Source organism: Anabrus simplex, chromosome 2 (genome assembly GCF_040414725.1).
Source record: "Anabrus simplex isolate iqAnaSimp1 chromosome 2, ASM4041472v1, whole genome shotgun sequence".
Lineage (NCBI taxonomy): Eukaryota > Metazoa > Arthropoda > Insecta > Orthoptera > Tettigoniidae > Anabrus > Anabrus simplex.
This window is the reverse complement of record NC_090266.1, coordinates 940,907,574-940,932,776: the sequence shown is the minus strand read 5'-3', so window position 1 is coordinate 940,932,776 and position 25,203 is coordinate 940,907,574. Positions and strand designations below refer to the sequence as shown.

Sequence of the window (25,203 nt, the reverse complement as noted above, 5' to 3'; positions counted from 1 at the left end):
TTTTAATATGGATCAAATCCTTGAAGTGATCCGACGTGTTGTCGTCTTGGGTGCCTTGGCGGTACTGAATCCGTGTCCGGACTGCATTCGTAGTCATTACGCGGCCAGGACCGTTTCCAGCACGGTCCGCACATTCTGGCGACGGTCCAGAACATTATTAATATTACGGTTGGTGATATGAATTGAATTTGGATTATTATTATTATTATTCTTATTATTATTATTATTATTATTATTATTATTATTATTATTATTATTATTATTATTATTATTATTATTATTATTATTGTAGTCCTGGATCCCGCAGCAGGGTGCAAGACCGCTATTTGGCGGTAAATTACATCTGCTGTCATTGTCATTGCTGAAAATGTGACCAGCACTATTGTCGTGCGATGGCAAGTGCGCGGGATTTCTGGCGATACGAATGATATACTTCCGCGCATTATTGACCTTATTATAGAGGTGAAGAATTGCATGGTGAATATCATTCCTATCGTTTATTTCAAATGTGTTTAAATTTTTATATTCCAGGTGAATCTACTGTAATCTAACTTTAAGTTCTTCAAAGGAAAAGATGGCTCTTGCTATTTGCTATTACGTCGCACCGACACAGATAGGTCACATGGCGACGATGGGACAGATAAAGGCCTAGGAATGGGAAGGAAGTGGTCATGGCCTTAATTAAGGTACATCCCCAGCATTTGCCTTGTGTGAAAATGAGAAATTACGGAAAACCATCTTCAGGGCTGCCGACAGTGAGGTTCGAACCCACTATCTCCCGGATGCGAGCTCACAGCTGGGCGCTCCTAACCGCACGGCCAACTCACCCGGTAAGATGGCTCTTGTAAACGAACCCACGAAAGATATAAAATGACCAGCTTATGTTTAGAATGAGTACATTATGAACAGTAAAATCAATTGGTCTCAACTCCTTTTTCACCCCACCACCCTTGAGTTGATTTACCCCTCGCCAAAACCAGAAGGCGAGTTTCTTTATGTTTAAAGGAGATTCCGAATACCAATATTCATGTCTGCTACCTTCAGTTTTGAGATATATGTATCCCCATAAAAAGAATTAACTTTTATTTCACATCCTTTCACACACACCCTCCCCCACCCCTCTTAAGTGAATTTTCCGGCAAAAAATACTTGTTTCTTTAATAGCAAAGGATCTTCGAAGTATCAATTATCACGATTCTAACATCTTCAGTTTTTGAGATATGTGTCCTCTTGAAAGGAATTCAACTTCTTTTCACCCCCGCCCCCCACGATGTTTCCCCCCGCCCCCAAACGCGTCTTTTTTAAAGGAGACCCAAATACCAATTTTCACGTCTGTAACAACTTTAGTTGCTATTATATGGAAGTATCCTCATACAATTAATTCAATTAATTTGTCAATTCATTCACTCCACCCCCCCCCCCCTTCATTGGATGTTCCGAGAATACGCGTTTCTTTACTTTCAAAGCAGATTCCGAATACAAATTTTCACGCCAGCAAAATCTTTCGTTTTTGAGATAATAGTATCTTCATACAAATAATTCAACTAATTTTTCAATTCACCCCCCCCCCCGTTTAAGTGGATTTCCGAAAACAAAATTACGCATTCCTTTATTTTTAAAGGAGATTCCAAATACCAAATTTCAAGTCTGTAGCATCGTCAGTTTTTTAGATATCACTATCCTAATTTAAAGAATTCAACCCCATTTTCAGTCACTTTTACACCCAACCCCACCCAAGTGTTTTTTTTTTGAAAACAAAAAAATACATGTTTCTTTATTTTTAATAGAGATACAAATACCATTTTTCACTTCTGTAACATGTTACGTTTTTGAGATATACTGTAGACATTCTCATTTTAAAATTTCACCCCTATTTTAGTTCCCCACAAGTGGAGTTTTCAAAAACAAATCAGTTATGTTTCTTTGCCTTTACATGAGATTCCAAACACCAATTTTTACGTCTGTAATATTTTACGTTTCTGAGATATACTGTAGATATAGTCTTTCTAAAAATTCACCCCAATTTGTCACTCCTTTTTAACCTTCATTAAATGGATTTTTCCAAATGCAAGAAAACACACGTTTCCTTATTTTTAAAGGAGATCCCAAATGCCTTTCCAGGTATGTAATATCTTCAGTTTCTGAGATATAAGTATCCTCATTAAAGGCATTCAACCCTTTTTCACCCTTTTTCACCACTCCTATTGGGATTTTTCGAAAATAAAAAGTACGTGTTACTTTTTTTAATGGAGAATATAAATACCAATTTTTACATCTGTAAACTTTTAAAGATTTAAGATATAGATAAACTCATTATAAAAATTCACCCCCCTTTTCACCCCCCCCCCATTATTTCTATTTTTCAAAAACAAAAATACGTATTTCTTTATTTTTAAAGGAGATCCCAAATACCAATTTTCAGGTCTGTATTATCTTCAGTTTCCGAGATATAAGTAACCTGATTAAAGTCATTCAGCCCGTTTTTCACCCTCTCTCAACCCTCCTGTTGGGATTTTCCGAAAACAAAAACACGTGTTTCTTAATTTTTAAAAGAGATTCTAAATACCAATTTTTACATCTGTAAACTTTTAAAGTTTTGTGATATAGATACACTCGTTTTAAAAATTCACCCCTCTTTTCACCCCCTTAGCGACGGGATATCAAAAAATCTTCCCTTAGTGAGCACCTAAATTGCAATATAAATGTATCCTCAAAATTTCATTTCTCTATGTCCAGTAGTTTTGGCTCGACGATGATGAACCTGTCAGTCAGTCAGCCAGTCAGGACATGTTCTTTTATATATATACTAGCAAGATACCCGTGCTTCGCTACGGTATTATACTAAATTTTATAATTGAATGCTAATTGTTTTAGATATATAATCCGCCGAAATTCACGATCTGACTCGTTTTCTGCGAGAATCCGCCAAAATTCGTGATCTGACTCGTTTTCTAATAGATTACGGTATGTTTCCTCACATTTTTCAATCTTTCTTTCCAGCAATCGATTTCGTACTTCCCGGGCTAGGTCCAGATATTCCACCCCGTCAGTTGGGTCCCTAAATCTTTGCCATCTTTTCCTATAAGCGTTTTTAATATGGATCAAATCCTTCAGGAGATCCGGCGTGGTGTCGTCTTAGGTGCCTTGGCGGTACTGAACCCGCGGCCGGACTGCATTCTTAGTCATTACCCGTCCAGGACCATTTTCCAGGGGGGTCCGCACATTTGACAACGGTCCAGAACATTATTATTATTATTATTATTATTATTATTATTATTATTATTATTATTATTATTATTATTATTATTATTATTATTAAAAGATGTTCTGAACTCCACAGCAAGCTGCAAGATCGCTACTTGGCGGTAAATTACATCTGCTGCCAGTGTCATTGTTACAATGTGACCAGCACCATCGTCGCGCGTAGGCAAGTGTGCGGGATTTCTGGCGATACCAATGACATACTTCCGTGCATTGTTGACCTTATTATAGAGGTGAACAATTTGACGGTCCATCTCATTCCTATCGTTTATTTCAAATGTGTTTAAATTTTTATTTACATGCCAGGAGGATCTACTGTAATCTAAGAACGTTCTCCGAAGGAAAAGATGGCTGTTGAAAACCAGCCCAGGAAAGATTAAAAATGATCGGTTTATGATCAGAATAAGTACATCGAAACTATATAGCCTGTTTCCAGTCATTCGACAGGGTCAGGAATGGAATGAATAAAGCCCCATCTAGCAGCGACAATAGGAATTGTGCCGGCTGCCGAAGCACACCTCTGGGGCAATGATCGTTGAATGACAAATGAAATGAAATATTGGACAGTGTTGCTGGAATGAATGATGAGAGAGAAAATCGAAGTATCCGGAGAAAAACCTGTCCCGCCTCCGTTTTGTCCAGCACGAATGTCACATGGAGTGACCGGGATTTGAACCACGGAACCCAGCTGCGAGAGGCCGGCGCGCTGCCGCCTGAGCAACGGAGGCTCCTTAAGTACATTATGAACAGTAAAATCAATTGATCTCACCTCGTTTTACACCCCACCGCCGTTAAGTATATTTACCCCCCCCCCCCCCAAAAAAAATATAGAAGACGTGTTTCTTTATGTATAAAAGATATTCCAAACACCAATGTTCACATCTGTTACATTCAGTTTTGAGATATAAGTATCCCCATAAAAATAATTCACTTTGTTTTCACTTCCTTTCACACTCCCCTCCCCCCCACCCCGTAAGTGAATTTTCCGGCAAAATATACTTGTTTCCTTAATAGTAAAGGATCTTCTAAATAGTAATTATCACGACTATAACTTCTTCAGTTTTTGATTTATGTGTCTTCATGAAAGGAATTCAACTCCTTTTCACTCCCGCCCCCCAAACGCGTTTTTCTTTGTTTAAGGAGATTCAAATACCAATTTTCACGTCCGTAACAACTTTAGTTTCTATTAGATGTATGTATTCTCATACAATTAATTCAATTAATTTTTCAATTCTTTCACCCCCCCCCCCCACTCCCCTTCATTGGATTTTCCGAGAATACGTGTTTCTTTACTTTTAAAGCAGATTCCAAAGCAGATTTCACGTCTGTAATATCTTCATTTTTGAGATGTCAGTGGCCTAATTAAAAGAATTCAACACCATTTTCAGTCACTTTTACCCCCCCCCCTTCCACCCAAGTGGTATTTCCGAAAGCTGAAAATACACGTTTCTTTATTTTTAATAGAGATAAAAATACCATTTTTCACCTCTGTAACATGTTAAGTTTTTGAGATATACTGTAGAAATTCGCTTTTTAAAATTTCACCCCTTTTTATTTCCCCTTACGTGGAGTTTCCGAAAACAAATCACCTATCTTTCTTTACATTTACAGGAGATTCCAAATACCCACTTTTTACGTCTATAACATTTTACGTTTCTCAGATATTCTGTAGATATAGCCTTTCAAAAAATTCACCCCAGTTTGTCACTCCTGTTTAACCCCCATTAATTGGATTTTTCAAAAACAAAAAATACCTGTTTCTTTATTTTTAAAGTTAATCCCAAATACCAATTTTCAGGTCTGTAATATCTTCAGGTTCTGAAATATAAGTAGCCTCATTAAAGGCATTCAACCGCTTTTTCACCCTTTTCCACCCTTCCCATTGGGATTTTCCGAAAACAAAAAAATACGTGTTTCTTTATTTTTAAAGGAGATTCTAAATGCCAATTTTTACATCTTTAAACTTTAAAAGTTTTGAGATATAGATAGACTCATTTTAAAAATTCACCCCCTTTTCACACCCCCCATTAATTGGATTTTCCAAAAACAAAAAATATGTATTTCTTTATTTTTAAAGGAGATCCTAAACTCCAATTTTCAGGTCTGTAATATCTTCAGTTTCTGAGATATAAGTATCCTCATGAAAGTCATTCAACCACGTTTTCACCCCTTTTCACCCCTCCTATTGGGATTTTCCGAAAACCAAAAAATACGTGTTTCTTTGTTTTTAATGAAGATTCTAAGTACCAATTTTCACATCTGTAAACTTTTAAAGTTTTGAGATATAGACACACTCATTTTAAAATTTCACCCCCCTTTTCACCCCCTTAGCGACGGAATATCCAAAAATCCCCTCTTAGCGAGCACCTACATCTTAATATGAATATATCTCCAAAATTTCATTTCTTTATGTCCAGTAGTTTTGGCTCGGTGATGATGAATCAGTCAGTCAGTCAGTCAGTCAGGACAAGCTACTTTATATATAGAGAGATAGACTAGCAATTAGCCGCCTCTGTGGTGTAGTGGTTAGCGTGATTAGCTGCCACCCCCGGAGGTCCGGGTTCGGTTCCCGGCTCTGCCACGAAATTTGAAAAGTGGTACGAGGGCTGGAACGGGGTCCACTCAGCCTCGGGAGGTCAACTGAGTAGAGGTGGGTTCGATTCCCACCTCAGCCATCCTCGAAGTGGTTTTCCGTGGTTTTCCACTTCACCTCCAGGCGAATGCTGGGATGGTACCTAATTTAAGGCCACGGCCGCTTCCTTCCCTCATCCTTGCCTATCCCTTCCAATCGTCCCATCCCCCTACAAGGCCCCTGTTCACCATAGCAGGTGAGGCCGCCTGGGCGAGGTACTGGTCATACTCCCCAGTTGTATCCCCCGACCAAGAGTCTGAAGCTCCAGGACACTGCCCTTGAGGCGGTAGAGGTGGGATCCCTCGCTGAGTCCGAGGGAAAAGCCGAACCTGGAGGGTAAACAGATGATGATGATGATGATGACTAGTAATTACCCGCGGCTTCGCTCGCGAGAATTTCGTAATTTGATCAGAGTAATCGTTCCCCGGCATTGTACTAAGAGAAAATCTGAAAATTCCTAAAGTATAAAAAATCGCCCAAAAATCGAGTTTCATTTACCCCAGAAATTTTTTGTAAACCCTGTTTGTGGTATTACCTTTTGGGGCTAAGATGACCATGCGACTTAGCACTGTACATGCGAGAAACAGTCTTCTCTCAAGTTTCTATATTTTTAAAGGAGATTCCAAATACCTATTCCCACACCTGTAACATATTCAGTTGAGATATACATAAGTATCCCCATAAAAAGATATCAACCCCTTGATCAGTCCTTCACCTACCCCCATCTAAGTGTATTTTCCGAAAACAAAAATACATGTTTCGTTATTTTTAAAGAATAATCCAAATATCAATTTTCACGTCTGTAACATTTTCAGTTTTTAAGATATGTGTATCCTCATTAAAAATAATTCAACTATTTGTCACTACGTTTTACCCCCTGCTAAGTGCCTCTCCGAAAAAGAAAGGTACAGGTTCCTGTGTTTTTAAAGGACTTTCCGTAGGCTATCTGCGCGTCGTGATGAGGATGAAATGATGATGAAGACAACACATACACCCAGCCCCCGTGCTAGAAAAATTAACCAATAATGGTTAAAATGCCCGGCCCTCCCTGGATTCGAACCCGGGACCCCTGTGACCAAAGGCCAGCTCGCTAACCATTCAGCCATGGAGCCGGACGACTTTTGATGCACATATACCGGTACTCATTTTAAAATTGCACCCGCTTTTCTTATTCATTTCAGCCCCTCAATTGGATTTTTCAAAGCAGAAGAATACGTGTTTCATTATTTTTAAAGGATATTCAAATAACATTTTTCTTGCCTGCACGTCTGTAACACCTTCATTTTTTGAGATAAATGTATACTCATAAGAATAATTCAACTTCTTCTTCTGCTTCACTTCTTTCCACCCCTCTCGCGCCTTAAGTTGACTTTCAGAAAACAAAAAAAAATTGGTGTTTCTTTATTTTGAAAGAAAATTCAAAATACCAACTTTCACGCCTGTAAAAGCTTCAATTTTTAAGATAAAGTACTTCAACTCTTTAGTTACTTATTTTCAAACCCACACCCCTTACATCGACTTTCCGGAAAAACAAATGCGTGTTTCTTTATTTTTAAAGGAGATTACAAATACTAATTTTCACGTCTGTAACATCTTCAGTCTTTTAGATATAATTATACTCATGAAAGTAATTCAACTCCTTTTACACCGTCCTTCCTACCCGTTAAGTTGATTCCCCCTCCCCAAAAGTGCGTTTCTTTCTTTTTAAATGAGATTCCAAATGCCAATGTTCACGTCTTTAACAACAATTTTAATTTTTGAGATATAAGTATCCTCACACAAAGAATTCAACTAATTTTTCAATTCATTCACCCCCTTAAGTGGACTTTCCACAGACAAAAGAACACGTGTTTCTTTACTTTGAAAGAAGATTCCAAATATGAATGTTCATGCCTCTAACATCTTCAGTGTTTGAGTTTTTGAGTATCCTCATAAAAAGAATTCAACTCCTTTTTCATCCCAGCCCGTTGAGTTGAACCCCCTCCCCCCCCGCGACCAAAAATGAGTGTTACTATATTTTTTAAAGTGATTCCAAGTAAAAACAAATTGTGTGCAACTTTCAGTTCTGGAGATATTAGTTTCTCCTTAAAAAGAATTAAATTTTTTCACTTCATTTCACTCTCCCCCCTTAAGTGAATATTCCGAAAACCAAAAAACGTAATTCTTTGTTTACAAAGGAGCTTCCAAATGCCAATTATCACGACTGTAACATCTTCAGTTTTGAGATATATGTATCCTCATAGAAAGGAATTAAACTCCTTTTTCACCGCCCCCGCCACAAGTTGATTCCCCCCCCAAAAAAAGCGTGTTTCTTTATTTTTAAAGGAGATTCCAAATACAAATTATCACGTCTGTAACATCTTTAAATTTTTGGATATAAATATCCACAAACAAAGTATTAAAATAATTTTTCAAATAATTGCTAGTTGCTTTTGCTAGTTGCTTTTACGTCGCACCGACACGGGTAGGTCTTATGGCGACGATGGGACAGGAAATAGCTAGGAGTGGGAAGGAAGCGGCTGTGGCCTTAATTAAGGTACAGCCCCAGCACTTGCCTGGTGTGAAAATGGGAAACCACGGAAAACCATTTTCAGGGCTGCCGATAGTGGGGTTCGAACCTACTATCTCCCGATTACTGGATACTGGCCGCACTTAAGCGACTGCAGCTATCGAGCTCGGTTTCAAATAATTCATCCCCCTTAAGTGGATTTCCCATGGACAAAAGATTACGTGTTTCGTTTGTTTCAAAGGTAATTCCAAATGCAAATTTTCATGTCTGTAACATCTTCAGTTTTTGAGATATAAGTATCCTCATGAAAAGAATTCAACTCTTCTATCACTCCACCCCCGTCCGTTAAGTTGGTTTCCCATAAGCCAAAAAAGCGTGTTTCTTTATTCTTAAAGGAGATTCCAAATACCTATTTCCTCGTCTGTAACCATCAGTTTTGAGATATGAGTTTCTCCATAAAAAGTATTCATTTTTTACTTCCTTTCACACTCCCCACTCAAGTGAATTTTCCAAAAATATACAGTACTCGTTTCTTGAAAAGAGCTTCCAAATACCAATTATCGCTTCTGTAACATCTTCAGTTTTTGATATATATATCCTCGTAAAAGGAATTCATCTCCGTTTTCATCCTCCGCCCCCTCTACCAAGTTGATTCCCCCCCGCCGTAAATGCGTGTTTCCTTTTATCGTTATTTTTAAAGCAGATTACAAACACCAGTTTTCACGTTTTTAACATCTTTAGATATTTTTGGTACGTATATGTTCATTCTCATACAAATCATTCAAGTAATTTTTCAATTCTTTCACGACCCCCCCCCCCCCCACACTTAAGGGGCTTTTCCGAAAACCAAAGAATACGTGTTTCCTTATTTTTAAAGGAGATTCTAAATACCAATTTTCACGTCTGCAACCTGTTACGTTTTTGAGATATACTGTAGATACGCTAATTTTAAAAATTCACCCTCATTTTCAGTTCCCCTTAAGTGGATTCTCCGAAAAAATATTTATGTTCCTTTACTTTTACAGGAAATTCCAAATACCAGTTTTCAAATCTGTAATATGTTACGTGTCTGAGATAATTTGCAGATATAGTATTTTTTTTAATTCACCCCGTTTGTCACTCCTGTTTACCCCCCACCTCATCGGATTATCCAGAAACACAAAAATACGTGTTTCTTTATTTTCAAAGGAGATTCCAAATATCAATTTTCATGTCTGTAACATCTTCAGTTTTTGAGATATAAGTCTCCCCATTAAAGGTGTTCAACCCCCTTTTCCCCCTTCTTTCACCCCCCTTAATGGTATTTTACAAAATCAAAAAAATACGTATTTCTTTTTGAAGGAGATTGCAAATATCACTTTTTACCTCTGTAAACTTTTAAGTTTTTGAGATATAGATATCCTCATTTTAAAACTTCGTCCCCCTTTTCACTCCCTTAGCGATGGAATATTTAAAAATCCTCCCTTAGCGAGCACCTACATGTTGACATGAATGTATCCCCAAAATTTCATTTCTTTATGTCCAGTAGTTTTGGCTAGGCGATGATGAATCATTCATTCATTCAGTCAGTCAGTCAGTCAGGACAAGTTATTTTATATATATACTAGCAAGATACCCGTGCTTCGCTACGGTATTATACTAAAATTTATAATTGAATGCTAATTGTTTTAGATATATAATCCGCCGAAATTCACGATCTGACTCGTTTTCTGCGAGAATCCGCCAAAATTTGCGATCTGACTCGTTTTCTAATAGATTACGGTATGTTTCCTCACATTTTTCAATCTTTCTTTCCAGCAATCGATTTCGTACTTCCCGGGCTAGGTCCAGATATTCCACCCCGTCAGTTGGGTCCCTAAATCTTTGCCATCTTTTCCTATAAGCGTTTTTAATATGGATCAAATCCTTCAGGAGATCCGGCGTGGTGTCGTCTTAGGTGCCTTGGCGGTACTGAACCCGCGGCCGGACTGCATTCTTAGTCATTACCCGTCCAGGACCATTTTCCAGGGGGGTCCGCACATTTGACAACGGTCCAGAACATTATTATTATTATTATTATTATTATTATTATTATTATTATTATTATTATTATTATTAAAAGATGTTCTGAACTCCACAGCAAGCTGCAAGATCGCTACTTGGCGGTAAATTACATCTGCTGCCAGTGTCATTGTTACAATGTGACCAGCACCATCGTCGCGCGTAGGCAAGTGTGCGGGATTTCTGGCGATACCAATGACATACTTCCGTGCATTGTTGACCTTATTATAGAGGTGAACAATTTGACGGTCCATCTCATTCCTATCGTTTATTTCAAATGTGTTTAAATTTTTATTTACATGCCAGGAGGATCTACTGTAATCTAAGAACGTTCTCCGAAGGAAAAGATGGCTGTTGAAAACCAGCCCAGGAAAGATTAAAAATGATCGGTTTATGATCAGAATAAGTACATCGAAACTATATAGCCTGTTTCCAGTCATTCGACAGGGTCAGGAATGGAATGAATAAAGCCCCATCTAGCAGCGACAATAGGAATTGTGCCGGCTGCCGAAGCACACCTCTGGGGCAATGATCGTTGAATGACAAATGAAATGAAATATTGGACAGTGTTGCTGGAATGAATGATGAGAGAGAAAATCGAAGTATCCGGAGAAAAACCTGTCCCGCCTCCGTTTTGTCCAGCACGAATGTCACATGGAGTGACCGGGATTTGAACCACGGAACCCAGCTGCGAGAGGCCGGCGCGCTGCCGCCTGAGCAACGGAGGCTCCTTAAGTACATTATGAACAGTAAAATCAATTGATCTCACCTCGTTTTACACCCCACCGCCGTTAAGTATATTTACCCCCCCCCCCAAAAAAAAATATAGAAGACGTGTTTCATTATGTATAAAAGATATTCCAAACACCAATGTTCACATCTGTTACATTCAGTTTTGAGATATAAGTATCCCCATAAAAATAATTCACTTTGTTTTCACTTCCTTTCACACTCCCCTCCCCCCCACCCCGTAAGTGAATTTTCGGGCAAAATATACTTGTTTCCTTAATAGTAAAGGATCTTCTAAATAGTAATTATCACGACTATAACTTCTTCAGTTTTTGATTTATGTGTCTTCATGAAAGGAATTCAACTCCTTTTCACTCCCGCCCCCCAAACGCGTTTTTCTTTGTTTAAGGAGATTCAAATACCAATTTTCACGTCCGTAACAACTTTAGTTTCTATTAGATGTATGTATTCTCATACAATTAATTCAATTAATTTTTCAATTCTTTCACCCCCCCCCCCACTCCCCTTCATTGGATTTTCCGAGAATACGTGTTTCTTTACTTTTAAAGCAGATTCCAAAGCAGATTTCACGTCTGTAATATCTTCATTTTTGAGATGTCAGTGGCCTAATTAAAAGAATTCAACACCATTTTCAGTCACTTTTACCCCCCCCCTTCCACCCAAGTGGTATTTCCGAAAGCTGAAAATACACGTTTCTTTATTTTTAATAGAGATAAAAATACCATTTTTCACCTCTGTAACATGTTAAGTTTTTGAGATATACTGTAGAAATTCGCTTTTTAAAATTTCACCCCTTTTTATTTCCCCTTACGTGGAGTTTCCGAAAACAAATCACCTATCTTTCTTTACATTTACAGGAGATTCCAAATACCCACTTTTTACGTCTATAACATTTTACGTTTCTCAGATATTCTGTAGATATAGCCTTTCAAAAAATTCACCCCAGTTTGTCACTCCTGTTTAACCCCCATTAATTGGATTTTTCAAAAACAAAAAAATACCTGTTTCTTTATTTTTAAAGTTAATCCCAAATACCAATTTTCAGGTCTGTAATATCTTCAGGTTCTGAAATATAAGTAGCCTCATTAAAGGCATTCAACCGCTTTTTCACCCTTTTCCACCCTTCCAATTGGGATTTTCCGAAAACAAAAAAATACGTGTTTCTTTATTTTTAAAGGAGATTCTAAATGCCAATTTTTACATCTTTAAACTTTAAAAGTTTTGAGATATAGATAGACTCATTTTAAAAATTCACCCCCTTTTCACACCCCCCATTAATTGGATTTTCCAAAAACAAAAAATATGTATTTCTTTATTTTTAAAGGAGATCCTAAACTCCAATTTTCAGGTCTGTAATATCTTCAGTTTCTGAGATATAAGTATCCTCATGAAAGTCATTCAACCACGTTTTCACCCCTTTTCACCCCTCCTATTGGGATTTTCCGAAAACCAAAAAATACGTGTTTCTTTGTTTTTAATGAAGATTCTAAGTACCAATTTTTACATCTGTAAACTTTAAGAGTTTTGAGATATAGATGCACCCATTTTAAAAATTCACCCCCTTTTCACCCTCCCATTAATTGGATTTCCCCCAAACAAAAAAATACGTGTTTCTTTATTTTTAAAAGAGATCAAAAGTACAAATTTTCATGTCTGTAATATCTTCAGTTTCTGAGATATAAGTACCGGTATCCCGATTAAAGGCATTCAACCCTTTTTTCACCCTTTTGTGCCCCTCCTATTGGGATTGTCTCAAAACAAAAAATACGCGTTTCCTTATTTTTAAAGAAGATTCTAAATACCAATTTTCACATCTGTAAACTTTTAAAGTTTTGAGATATAGACACACTCATTTTAAAATTTCACCCCCCTTTTCACCCCCTTAGCGACGGAATATCCAAAAATCCCCTCTTAGCGAGCACCTACATCTTAATATGAATATATCTCCAAAATTTCATTTCTTTATGTCCAGTAGTTTTGGCTCGGTGATGATGAATCAGTCAGTCAGTCAGGACAAGCTACTTTATATATATAGATATATATATATATATATATATTACTACAATCCTGTACTGGTAAACGACTGGTAGGAGCATCCGTTTGATTGACTGGATTTTGCAACTCGACAGGTAACTGACTTTGATGTGAGACATCGTTACTGGTGCTCAAGAACACAGACACATTGAATGAGTGAGACTGGCAGACTGACGAATGCGAGCGGCAAGTGGGTGAATCATACCACAGTATCCATAATCTCAGCAAAAAATAGACCCCTGCTACCCTTCTTCACACACATGCTCACGGTGCTGCCGGAGTCTTCACTACTTGCTGTGGCACTGTACGAATCGGTTAGTTACAACGAACGACATTTTGTGTGCACTTCCGCTACGTATTTCTTCTTGAAAATTAAAGGAATCAAAGAAAATAATTATCTGATAAGACAACAGAATTTGTAGCCCACAATCTTTTAAAAAATAATTCCTAGTTTCAAGTGGCAGAAATGGAATTAAAATGTACAGTTACTCCCATAAATATTCGGTCGCTCTGATTTTTGACACACTTTTATTGGATAGCTGTTCTTACACTATAATGATAACGTATAATACAACGAAACATGTAGGAAAACATCATAACACGTTCTACAAACATTGTGATGTAAGTCTAACTCTTCTGACAGTCATTAGTACGCCACCTGTCGTACTTTAAATAAAAGCAGTAATTCCAGTGCCGCCTCAAAAATATTCGGCCACTATACAAAAAGCAAAATACTCTCGCATAATTGACAACCCTGTTACACATTCGGTAGTTCGTAGGTCCAACTTGATGTTTTATGACCTCTTCCAGTCGATTAGGCATACTGGCGATAACTTTCTTGGTATAATCAGGGCTTAATGCCGCCCGTTCTTGTAGCAGTCTCCTCTTCAGTTCTGGGAGGGAACTTGGCGGCCGCAATTGCAGAGCTCCCTTCATTCTACTCCACACATTCTCGATGGGGTTCAGGTCGGCTGATTGTGGTGGAGTCTCCAAAACCTTCGGCAGTTGTACAGCAGCCACTCCCTGACAAGTTACGACTTGTGCTTGGGGTTGTTATCTTGGTAGAACTTCATAGTACGCTGTATACCAAGTTGTTCCGCAAATTGTTGCAAACTGTTTTTGAGGATAGCCAAAAGCCCTCTTTTGTCGAAGTATGTTCAGTGAAACTGAGTGAACAAACCCCGTTCGATGCAACACATCCCCACACAATTGCTCTTCCTCCACCATATTTTACCGTTGCTTGTAAATAGTTTGTTTTCAGTTTTTCGTGACGTTTCCGCCACGCCAATTGCTTTCCATCGAACCCGAAGACGTTGAACTTCGACTCATCAACAAATAACACATCCACCCACCAAGCACTGGGTTTGCTTACGTAGGTTTTTGCGAACTCTAGCTGCTTATTTTTATTTACCGCACTAATGTATGGTTTCCTCCTAGCTCTTCTCTCAAAGAACTCATTACTTCGCAGTGCTCTTCGCACGCTTTCAGTACCCACATTTTTTCCACACCCCTCTAAAACAGCTGCTGCCAGTTTCGGGGCACTAATTTTCGGAATTCGTTTCACATTCCGAAGCACAAACCGCTCCTCTCGTTCTGTCCATCTTCTTGGTCTGCCTGTCTGGGAAATTGAATCAATTCTGTCTTAATTTTCGGATCGTCTTAGTGTATCTCCAACTGCTGTTCTGCTTATTTTAAGCATCTGCGATAACTTTCTATGCGATTTACCTCGAGAATGATGGAATATCACGAGCTGGCGTTCTTCAAACGCGGTAGTGTGTTAACTTTTGCACTCCATTTGATATCAGTTCGCAACACTGCAGCAAATGACTTCGGCATGACGTGTCTTGCGGCACCGCACTACTGAACTGAACGTTTTGCAACACTGTGTGCCCTGTCGCCGTCAATGAACAAAGCGACAATCCCGGCCTTTCCGGGTGACCGAATATATTTGAGGCGTGTCATTTCACCCATGTACGCAATGTCCTTTCTTTTACAGCATACTGTACATCAATGCTCCGCGATTCCTCTTCTGCATAAGCAACCACATGTAGTTCCATTAGTTGGACACATTTGGTTTCACATTCTGCCCATGGTTATGTTATTGTCATCACTTTTCCGCGGATTTTATCAGTGGCCGAATATTTATGGGAGTGACTGTAATGTATTCTTCACAAAGTAGTGGGGAGAAGGTAACTGCCCCACCCCTTCCTAATCTTCGCCACTGGTCTTGTTTGTTGATCATTCCATCAAACACCTGCAGTAAAGCATCAGTTTGGGCTCCGTCTAATATGAAAGTATTCTCGGAGTCTACATTCTGCGTCTTATGTACTAATGTTCCTCGTCTTCTTACCCAGGCGTTTACTCATACTTTTCTAATTTCCTACTTTTTAATCTTTTTATTTCCAGCTCCTCACAGCGCAAGGGAAACAACAGTAGAACCCGTACGAACTACTACTGCCGACATTTTGCAACTACTGAAACGACGCAGCAGCTTTACAAGTCGGTATATTATACACATACAGGATAAGTTTACTAGCCAGCATGAAGCAACCGTACCTTCAACTGTACTCGCATTAGCAGCGATGAGTTTACTAGACAATGTTATTACCGAACCAAACCAAATCCCATGGCGCAACAGCCCCGAAGGGCCTTAGCCTACAAAGCGACCACTGCTCAATAGGAAGGCCTGCAGATTACGAGGTATGGTATGGTCGGCACGACGAATCTTCTCGTCCGTTATTGTTTACTTTCTAGACCGGGGCTATCTTACCGTCAGATGGCTCCTCAATTGTAATCATGTTGGCTGAGAGTACCTTGAACCAGCCCTCAAATTCTGGTAAAAATCCTTGAGCTTGCCGGAAAAGGAACCCGGGGCCTACGAGTAGGAGGTAGGTACTCTACCCCTACACCACGGGGCCGACACAACGTTATTACAGACAGCGAATTTAGAAGGTGCGAGTCAAGTTGCATGCGGCTAACTAGCAAATTCGCCCAGTGCAGCTGAAGTTTAACAGCCGTTGTACAGGAGTTAAAAACATGTTAACTTAGCGCCCTGTTAGTACTGAATAACCCCTGGCTCTGCCAATGAGTGCAAAGGATTGCAATCTCACCCTCAACCTCCCTATATGTGGCATTCATAGTTTCTAAGTCCATCTCCATACGAATGTCGGGATAGCATCTAACACACAGGCTATACCTACCTACTTCCTTAGCCTGGATTACTAACACATCAAACCACGCATTGCATCCACAGAGACTTCACAGGAACTAAGTACATAGAGCCGCTGACCTCGATGTTCCAATCATGTTAAGTGAAGGGGCAGCGGTAGCAGGAGTAACGACAGAAATACACTCCCCTGTGCGTGAAAAGATACCTCTTCGAATGATTTATTTATTTATTTATTTATTTATTTATTTATTTATTTATTTAGCACATGATGATAAGATAGAATTGACGTACATAATATTAAAACATTATTTGTATGTTCCGCGTGCTCCATTTAACTTGGACACTTCCAACATTTCTTCAACGGTTTAAGATATCGAAATGAGGTTTTCGATAAATGATAGTATGTCAGGTGACGAATAATTTGCTGTAGGCTAGAGATACTACTCGTAACACTTGTTTGTGCGAACAAATGAACTAAGTATGCGTTTTAAATGGAAACACGTGTTTTCAACTGCATCCAAATTCTCGAGAATCTCATAATACCCCTCGAGACAAAGTGAACAAAGCTGCGATACCTGCGTGCTTGTGCGAACCACAACAGCTTAAGAACATTAATTTTCTTTCTCGAAGCGCGAGACTCGAGCTACTTTTATCAAATTTGTCGTAATTCATAAAACTAGTAATTATAATTACTAAAACCAACCTAACTTCCAACTTCGAAAACAGTATACATTCAAAGATCAAACTACGGTAGTCACTGGACTCAAGCGCTGTGTGAAGTCCAGTAAAGTACGAGGAAGAAGAAGAAGAACAAGAACAAGAAATATTACATGTTCGTTTAATCTGTATTTATGCATAAGCAATATACTTTTTAGAATTCCTTTTTTTTTTGCTATTTATTTTCCTTCACACCGACACAGATAGGTCTTACGGCGACGATGGGACAGCCCCAGCATTTGCCTGGTGTGAAAATGGTGTGAAAATGGGAAATCACGGAAAACCATCTTCAGGGCTGTAGACTGTGCGGTTCGAACCCACTATCTCCCGGACGCAAGCTCACAGCTGCGCGCCCCTAACCACACGGCGAATTCGTCCGATGCTCTGAAAGTTACGAGAATAACAAAGCGAGAGCGTGAGTAAGGTTCTATTAAAAGAAATGATTCGTAACACCTTGAACGAACGGCGCTTAGCCACCTGAAAGTTACTGAAATTACGTTTTCTATTGGATAAAACACTTTTACAGTTCCTGCGACTGTCGTTATAAAATCCTAAACTGTCCACTGTAAACCGAGCGAGTTAGTTGCTTGGCTCGGGTCACGTAGCCGTGTGCCTGAATTCGGGAGATGGTGGGTTCGAATCCCACCACTGGCAGACCTGAAGATGATTTCCGTGGTTTCCCATTTTCAGACCAGAAAAATGCTGAGGCTATACCTTAATTAAGGCTACGGTCGCTTCATTCCCTGTTCAAGCCCTTTTCCTATCCCATCGTCACTAAAAAGCTGTCTGTGTTGGTGCGACGTTAAAATATTAGCCAAAAAAGTCTACCGTGAGTTTGCAGATATGCAAAGAGATAAGTTATTTCCGTTCTCTCACGAACAACCACTCTTTTAATTGTATGGTTATGTTAGAAATTGAACGTCCCTTCAATTGAATCGATTATTTCAGAAAGCAGTCAAGTGCCAAAAAATGGAAAAATGAGTTAATGGCAGAATATATTACTAAGAGGTATACGCACATTTTGGTGCTGAAACCAGTCAAGAAACGTCCTATAATGGTCAGGCATTACGTTGAATTTCGTATTTAGTTCAGAAACCAGTTAAGTGACACCGCTTGCTTGGTTTCTGCGGTAAACTGCTGGTACCTTTCCGGTTGGCGCTGCTGTTCTGAATCCAGAATAACCAGCTGTTCATCTGTTTTTGTTGTCATTGTTGTGTTTCTGGAATCACATGTTCCTAGTTTTGTGAACAACTGATTCAAAAAGTGTTTCTCTTGTTTAGTGCAGTGTTTTTTATATTCTTAGTGATATGTCTGAAAATCCCACTGTCGGCAGCCCTGAAGATGGTTTTTCGTGGTTTCCCATTTTCACACCAGGCAAATGCTGGTTTCTGAAATAATCGATTCAATTGCTCTAGATTTTATGAGATACCAGGCTGTGGGCCCTTTGTCCTGTACGATTTCCTTAACGTGTTGGAAGTGGAGCAGAACTGACGCACTTAAACTTCCTTAAATGCCACTGAGCTCAGTCGGTATCGAACCCACTATACAGGACACTCAAGGGGAAAGACTAACAGACTGCATCGAGATTCATTTATCATATAAACGAGAATCAAATATCTATATATAATCTCTGGATGAAAGTGATGAAATTCTGTACGACAGTTCGAGAATTCTTAATTTTTAATAATGCATACTCATCCAATGCTACCTAGCCGAGGGGGATAAAGGAGTGCTGCGTTTAACGGGAAAGACGTGCTCAGCCGTGCTCACCTGATATGATGAACAGGGGACTTGTGGGGGGATGGGAAGACTGGAATGGATAGACAAGGAAGAGGGAAGGAAACGACCGTGGCCGTAAGTTAGGTACCATCCCGGTATTTGCCTGGAGGAGAAGTGGAAAATTACAGAAAACCACTTAGAGGGTGGCTGAGGTAGAAATCGAACCCCCTTTACTCAGTTGACCTTACGAGGCTGAGTTGACCCCTTTCCAGCCCTCGTACCACTTTTCCAATTTCGTGGTAGAGCCGGAAATCGAACCCGGACCTCCGGGGTTGGCAGCCAACCACACTAACCACTATGCCACAGAGGCGGATAAATAAAAAAACTGTTTAAATAAAGTTGGGAAAATATTAAACTGCAGAACTGATGAGCATATTACTTACTTCGCGCAAAGAGAGCTCACTCGAAACTGAGTTGACTGATGTTACTACAACTTCCTATTGGCATTATACACTGTTATCAAATACATGTGTGACACGAGTTAAATGATCTGCAAAATGTGTGCACAATAGTCCTACTATCTCAGGTGCATAATACTATACCAAGTCTCATTATTTTAAAATAATTTGGTGCAGGTATGTTCCGAAGAACTTGACGCGGTGCTGTGAGAGACAGCCAGGGTAAGTACTTTTTAGAGCTGTGCTGTATTACACTCAACACAATAAACTGCTGCTAGATGAAACAAAGTAGCAATTCCTCTACGTAAAAATTGTAAAAAGAAAACCCATTTCCACTGCTTCCACAAAACTAACCAGACTATTTCCATGCAAAGTGACGCTAGGTTAGGGTTTTTTTGTTATTGGCTTTACGTCGCACCGACACAGATAGGTCTTATGCGACGATGGGACAGGAAAGGATTAGGAATGAGAAAGAAGCGGCCGTGGCCTTAATTAAGGTACACTTGCCTGGTGTGAAAATGGGGAAACCACGGAAAATCTTCAGGGCTGCCGACAGTTGGGTTCGAACCCACTATCTCCCAAATACTGGATACTGGCCGCACTTAAGCAACTGCAGCTATAGAGCTCGATGGTGGGGGTTTTCTTTTCTGCGAGGTGTCTATGGGTCCCCTTAAAGACCCGGGTCCGCCTGCATTGCAGGCCCTGATGTTGCGCTCCTGCCAAGGAATACGCAATATTCTTCTCCAGCACCGCATCTCAAACTAGTAGTCGATACTTTTCATATGTACAGCTCGCAAAGTCCGCGTTTCAGCACCGTAGAGGAAGAAAGAAAAATCCAGTTTGAACTAGTCTCATCTTTAGCTTGTCTGAAACGGAGAGATACTCTCAAATAAAAGATAGTTGAATCATGATGATCTTGCCCATGGCGATCCTCTCATGATGTCTACTTCACACTGTTATTGCTAGTTACAATGGTACCAAGGTAGGCTACAACAATAATTATTAAACTATTTTCATTTCCATGGAGGCGTTTATTTCAGTTAGTTCGCTGGCTCTATCTTCTTCTTTATCTGTTTACTCTCCAGGGTCGGTTTTCCCTCGGACTCAGCGAGGGATCCCACCTCTACCGCCTCAAGGGCAGTATCCTGGAGCTTCAGACTCTGGTTCGGGGGATACAATTGGGGAGGATGACCAGTACCTCGCCCGGGCGGCCTCACCTGCTATGCTGAACAGGGGCCTTGCGGGGGGATGGGATGATTGGAAGGGATAGACAAGGAAGAAGGAAGGAAGCGGCCGTGGCCTTAAGTTAGGTACCATCCCGGCATTTGCCTGGAGGAGAAGCGGGGAAACCACGGAAAACCACTTCCAGGATGACTGAGGTGGGAATCGAACCCACCTCCTCTACTGATTTGACCTCCCGAGGCTGAGTGGACCCCGTTCCAGCCCTCGTACCACTTTTCAAATTTCGTGTCAGAGCCGGGAATCGAAACCGGGCCTCCGGGGGTGGCAGTTAATCACACTAACCACTACACCACAGAGGCGGACGGCTCTATCAAGTACCATAATCATTTCGGTATTTTGAATTTTGATCTGCAGACATAAATTGATGCTCTCATTTCTGGCCTTAACCAAAGCGTTTAGAATCCCCGACCCAGTCAGGAATCAAAGCCGAGTTCGTCTGAATCGACCATTGATCATGCTGATCAGTCAGACAAGGAACCGGATGAAGAATTGTTTAAATTAACTATGCATGGCATATTCCCTTACAGTGGAAGTTAGAAACAAAGCCGTCCTTATTGGGGGATACTTGACGACAAAGTTTAGACACTTGTTTAAAAGTAGCTTAACATTTATGTATGCAACGTGCCTGCTCCTTGAGTCATCAGACATGAACTTCCTCAATGAGATGAGATAGCTGTAGCAAGCGGAGGAGAGGGCGTAGGAGTATTGTATAAAATAAAACGATTCCTGCAAACCATTAAACAAGCCGCACTGGATTGTATGAAGAAGCTCAGTGTATAACCAGAATATAAACAGCTGAGCCCAGAAATAAAAAATATACAACAAAGAACAGTTTGAAGGAACTCAAATACAGGGTGTTTAGGAAATACACACCAAATTTTCACACAACAGGACGAAATAAACAGACACGCATTCCCCACTAGCTCTTCATTCATGTCCTGAAAAGTGCCGGGCTGAGTGGCTCAGACGTTGAGGCGCTGGCCTTCTGACTCCAACTTCGCAGATTGGATCCTGGCTCAGTCCGGTGGTATTTGAAGGTGCTCAAATATGTCATCCTCGTACCGGTAGATTTATTGGCACGTAAAAGAACTCCCGCGGGAAAAAATTCCGCTACCTCGCGCCTCTGAAAACCGTCAAAGTAGTTAGTGGGGCGTAAAAAATTGTATTATTAATATTATTGATACCTGCAAAGGAACTGGGAAGTTGTTAATGACTTCATATACATAGAGGGTGTTGTAACCAAGGTTGAAGTTTACAAAACACAACTTTTATTGCTTCACTTTATGATATTTACACAAATAACTGAAATTTATTTTGAAGCAAAAAGGAATATTGAATCTTGAGAAAAGTCTGTCTTTACACAATATGTACAGGTTTGCAGTCTTTATATACACTTCTATCTTGAAAAGATAGTCTTTGTGAATTGACACGTTGATAGTCGAGAACTATCTGGCACACTAACATAAATGTTCATGAGAGTCCTTGTTTGTTGAAGTGCCTGAATTCCTAAAAAGCAAGTTCAATTGATTGAAGAAATTCCACTTAGCGAAACTAAGGGAGCTTGCATATATTAGGGAATGAAAATGGCTTGTAAAAGAATTACGGAACATAGGCAGCGGAAACAGGTAAGGGAGCGGTGACCAGAGGTGAAACCTCGTACTGCCAGAAATTCAGTCCACCTGGTCGAAGCACATTTTCAAGAGGAGTAGCCTCCGTGCTCGACGTAGGGTGTATTCTGGAGCTGGACACCGGGGCAAGTGGGCAAGTGAGCAGGCCGGGAGCTCCTATTTATAGTACACTCGATGGTCAGGCACGCGCACTGAGGGCTGCGCGTCGAAGCTAGCAGAATGATACACAGGCGCGCGTGCAGCTGGCTGACGGAGCGAGAAGGGAGCGCCGGACATACAACAGAGGGAATGAAGTCTTCTTTTTTTTACAATTTGCTTTACGTCGCACCGACACACATAGGTCTTGTGGCGACAATGGGATAGGAAGTGTCTAGGAGTGGAAGGAAAGCGGCCGTGGCCTTAATTACTCTACAGCCACAGCATTTTCCTGGTGTGAAAATGGGAAACCACTGAGAAACACTGTCGCGTAGTCGAAGGTGCGAAGATAATCAATTTTGAATTATTTGTCGAATGAAGGTATCTTGGGTTCGGGCCTGAGTCGTAACTCGAGTCCAATAGAAGATGTCAGATCACAAGTCGAAGAATGATGATAGTATTATTCGAAGTTTCCAGTACGTGATACCTAACGTATTCGCACCTCTTACGGTACTCTGATAACTTCTGAATAATAAGACTTATTAAAGATGAAAGGTAGAGATGATTTATTAGAAAAAGAAGTGAAGTCCTCCCAGCATACAAGCTACAGTAGACCTGTTCGTACACTGAACGGTCATATACAAATTACATTGATATTTATATACCCTCCCAATTTTGTGTGTGTGGCCTCTGGCCTCACCTAGTGGCCTGTTTTATTGTTACATATCAATCTGGTAGGCAGTCCCTCTTCTTTGAAGGGTGGACCGCTATGGTCATAAGCTAAGCAATTAAATCGATTCGTGTTTATGTTTCTGTTATCACACATAGTGTTCTTGGGTAATGATCGGCACATAATTGAATACAATAAATACACTCAACTTAGTCACTTACTCTTCGAAAAGGATGCCGACTTGGTTCATAACAGAAAAGAGATCCGCCTTGAGAAGAAGGCTGACTTGAGTCATCTAGCAGATGGGGTCTAATGAATAACAAATAATTTATAATCGTGTGCGTGAGTTGCGTGTGTGGTTATTCCACACCACCTTCAGGGCTGCCGACAGTGGAATTCGCACCCGTTAATTTTAGAATGCAAACCTACAGCTACGTGACCCAAACCGCGCAGCCACTTGCTCGGTTACAATCTGTTTTAGGTCGCACCGACACAGATAGGTCTTGTAGCGACTATGGAATAGGAAAGGGCTAGGAGTGGAAAGGAAATGGCCGTGGCCTTAATTAAGGTACAGCCCAAGCAATTGCCTGGTATGAAAATGGGAAACCATGGAAAATAATCGTCAGGGCTGACGACAGTGGGATTCGAACCCACTATCTCCCGGGTGCAAGCTCACAGCCACGTGCCCCTTGACCGCACGGCCAACTCGCCCGGTGGAAGGAAATGGCCGTGGCCTTAATTAAGGTACAGCCCAAGCATTTGCCTGGTATGAAAATGGGAAACAATAGAAAATAATCTTCAGGGCTGGCCGAGAGTGGGGGTTGAACCCACTATCCCCTACTATCCACTATGTGACGCAAATCACACAGCCACTTGCTCAGTGGTAGGACGACCAATCAAGACATCAGAACATCGCTGTACGTCCACCATTATTACATTATATAGGCTGTCCACAGTATGACAGAATGAGCGATTCTGAAGAGGAATCTGCCAGATTCTTTGTCTGTGTTAATGAAATGTTGTATCAATAATATGAAAATTTATATGACCAAGATTTCAAACTAGATGATATTTTAGCTTCCATTATAAACGATACAGAAGTACAATAAGCGTAATATTCTGATATACACTGTAGGCTGTAGGCTGCTGTACGTGTTATTAAAATAGGTCTCAACAGCGTGTTGTCAGAAACTGATTTTCGGTACAAAGTGTTGTATGTAACTTTAAAATAGAACTACGAATCTATCTCTACAGCGCATACTCAATGTACCATTGGCTAACTGCTCCTAGACGCCGCGGTATTTTCTTAAATTAGTTATAAAACACTTCCGTTTATTTCCACCCAAATTATTATTTGGAATATGTTGATTGATCATTCACGCAGGTTTCAATAAAATCGGTCTGGTCCAACCCAAACGGTTTTCTTGTTAGTGCCGATGTTTTTTTTTTTTTTGCTAGGGGCTTTACGTCGCGCCGACACAGATAGGTCTTATGGCGACGATGGGATAGGAAAGGCCTAGGAGTTGGAAGGAAGCGGCCGTGGCCTTAATTAAGGTACAGCCCCAGCATTTGCCTGGTGTGAAAATGGGAAACCACGGAAAACCATTTTCAGGGCTGCCGATAGTGGGATTCGAACCTTCTATCTGCCGGATGCAAGCTCACAGCCGCGCGCCTCTACGCGCACGGCCAACTCGCCCGGTAGTGCCGATGTTACGAGTTGTTACCTTCAAATCCCTCAGAGACCTTCATGGCCAGTGCAAAGATGACTTTCATAGTTTATTACCAAACCAAACCCCACCTCCCATGGCGCAACAGCCCCCGAAGGGCCATGGCCTACCAAGCGACCGCTGCTCAGCCCGAAGGCCTGCAGATTACGAGGTGTCGTGTGGTTAGCACAACGGACCCTCTCTTGGCTTTACCGACCTCGATAGCTGTAGTCGCTTAAGTGCGGCCAGTATCCAGTATTCGGGAGATAGAAGGTTCGAACCCCACTGTCGGCAGCCCTGAAAATGGTTTTCCGTGGTTTCCCATTTTCACACCAGGCAAATGCAGGGGCTGTACCTTAATTAAGGCCATGGCCACTTCCTTCCCACTCCTAGCCCTTTCCTGTCCCATCGTCGCCATAAGACCTATCTGTGTCGGTGCGACGTAAAGCAACTAGCAAAAAAAAAAAAAAAAAAAAAAATTATTGGCTTTCTACACCGGGGCCGCCATCTCATCGCCAGCTCCTCAAATGTAA

General features: G+C 40.5%; 1 protein-coding gene across 1 annotated transcript in view; it reads right to left on the bottom strand.

Annotated features, from left to right (window-relative positions):
- The window catches only part of LOC136863203 (uncharacterized), a 79,931-nt gene that overhangs the window by 33,995 nt on the left and 20,733 nt on the right, over positions 1-25,203 (bottom strand). The gene's annotated exons all lie outside the window — the stretch shown is intronic.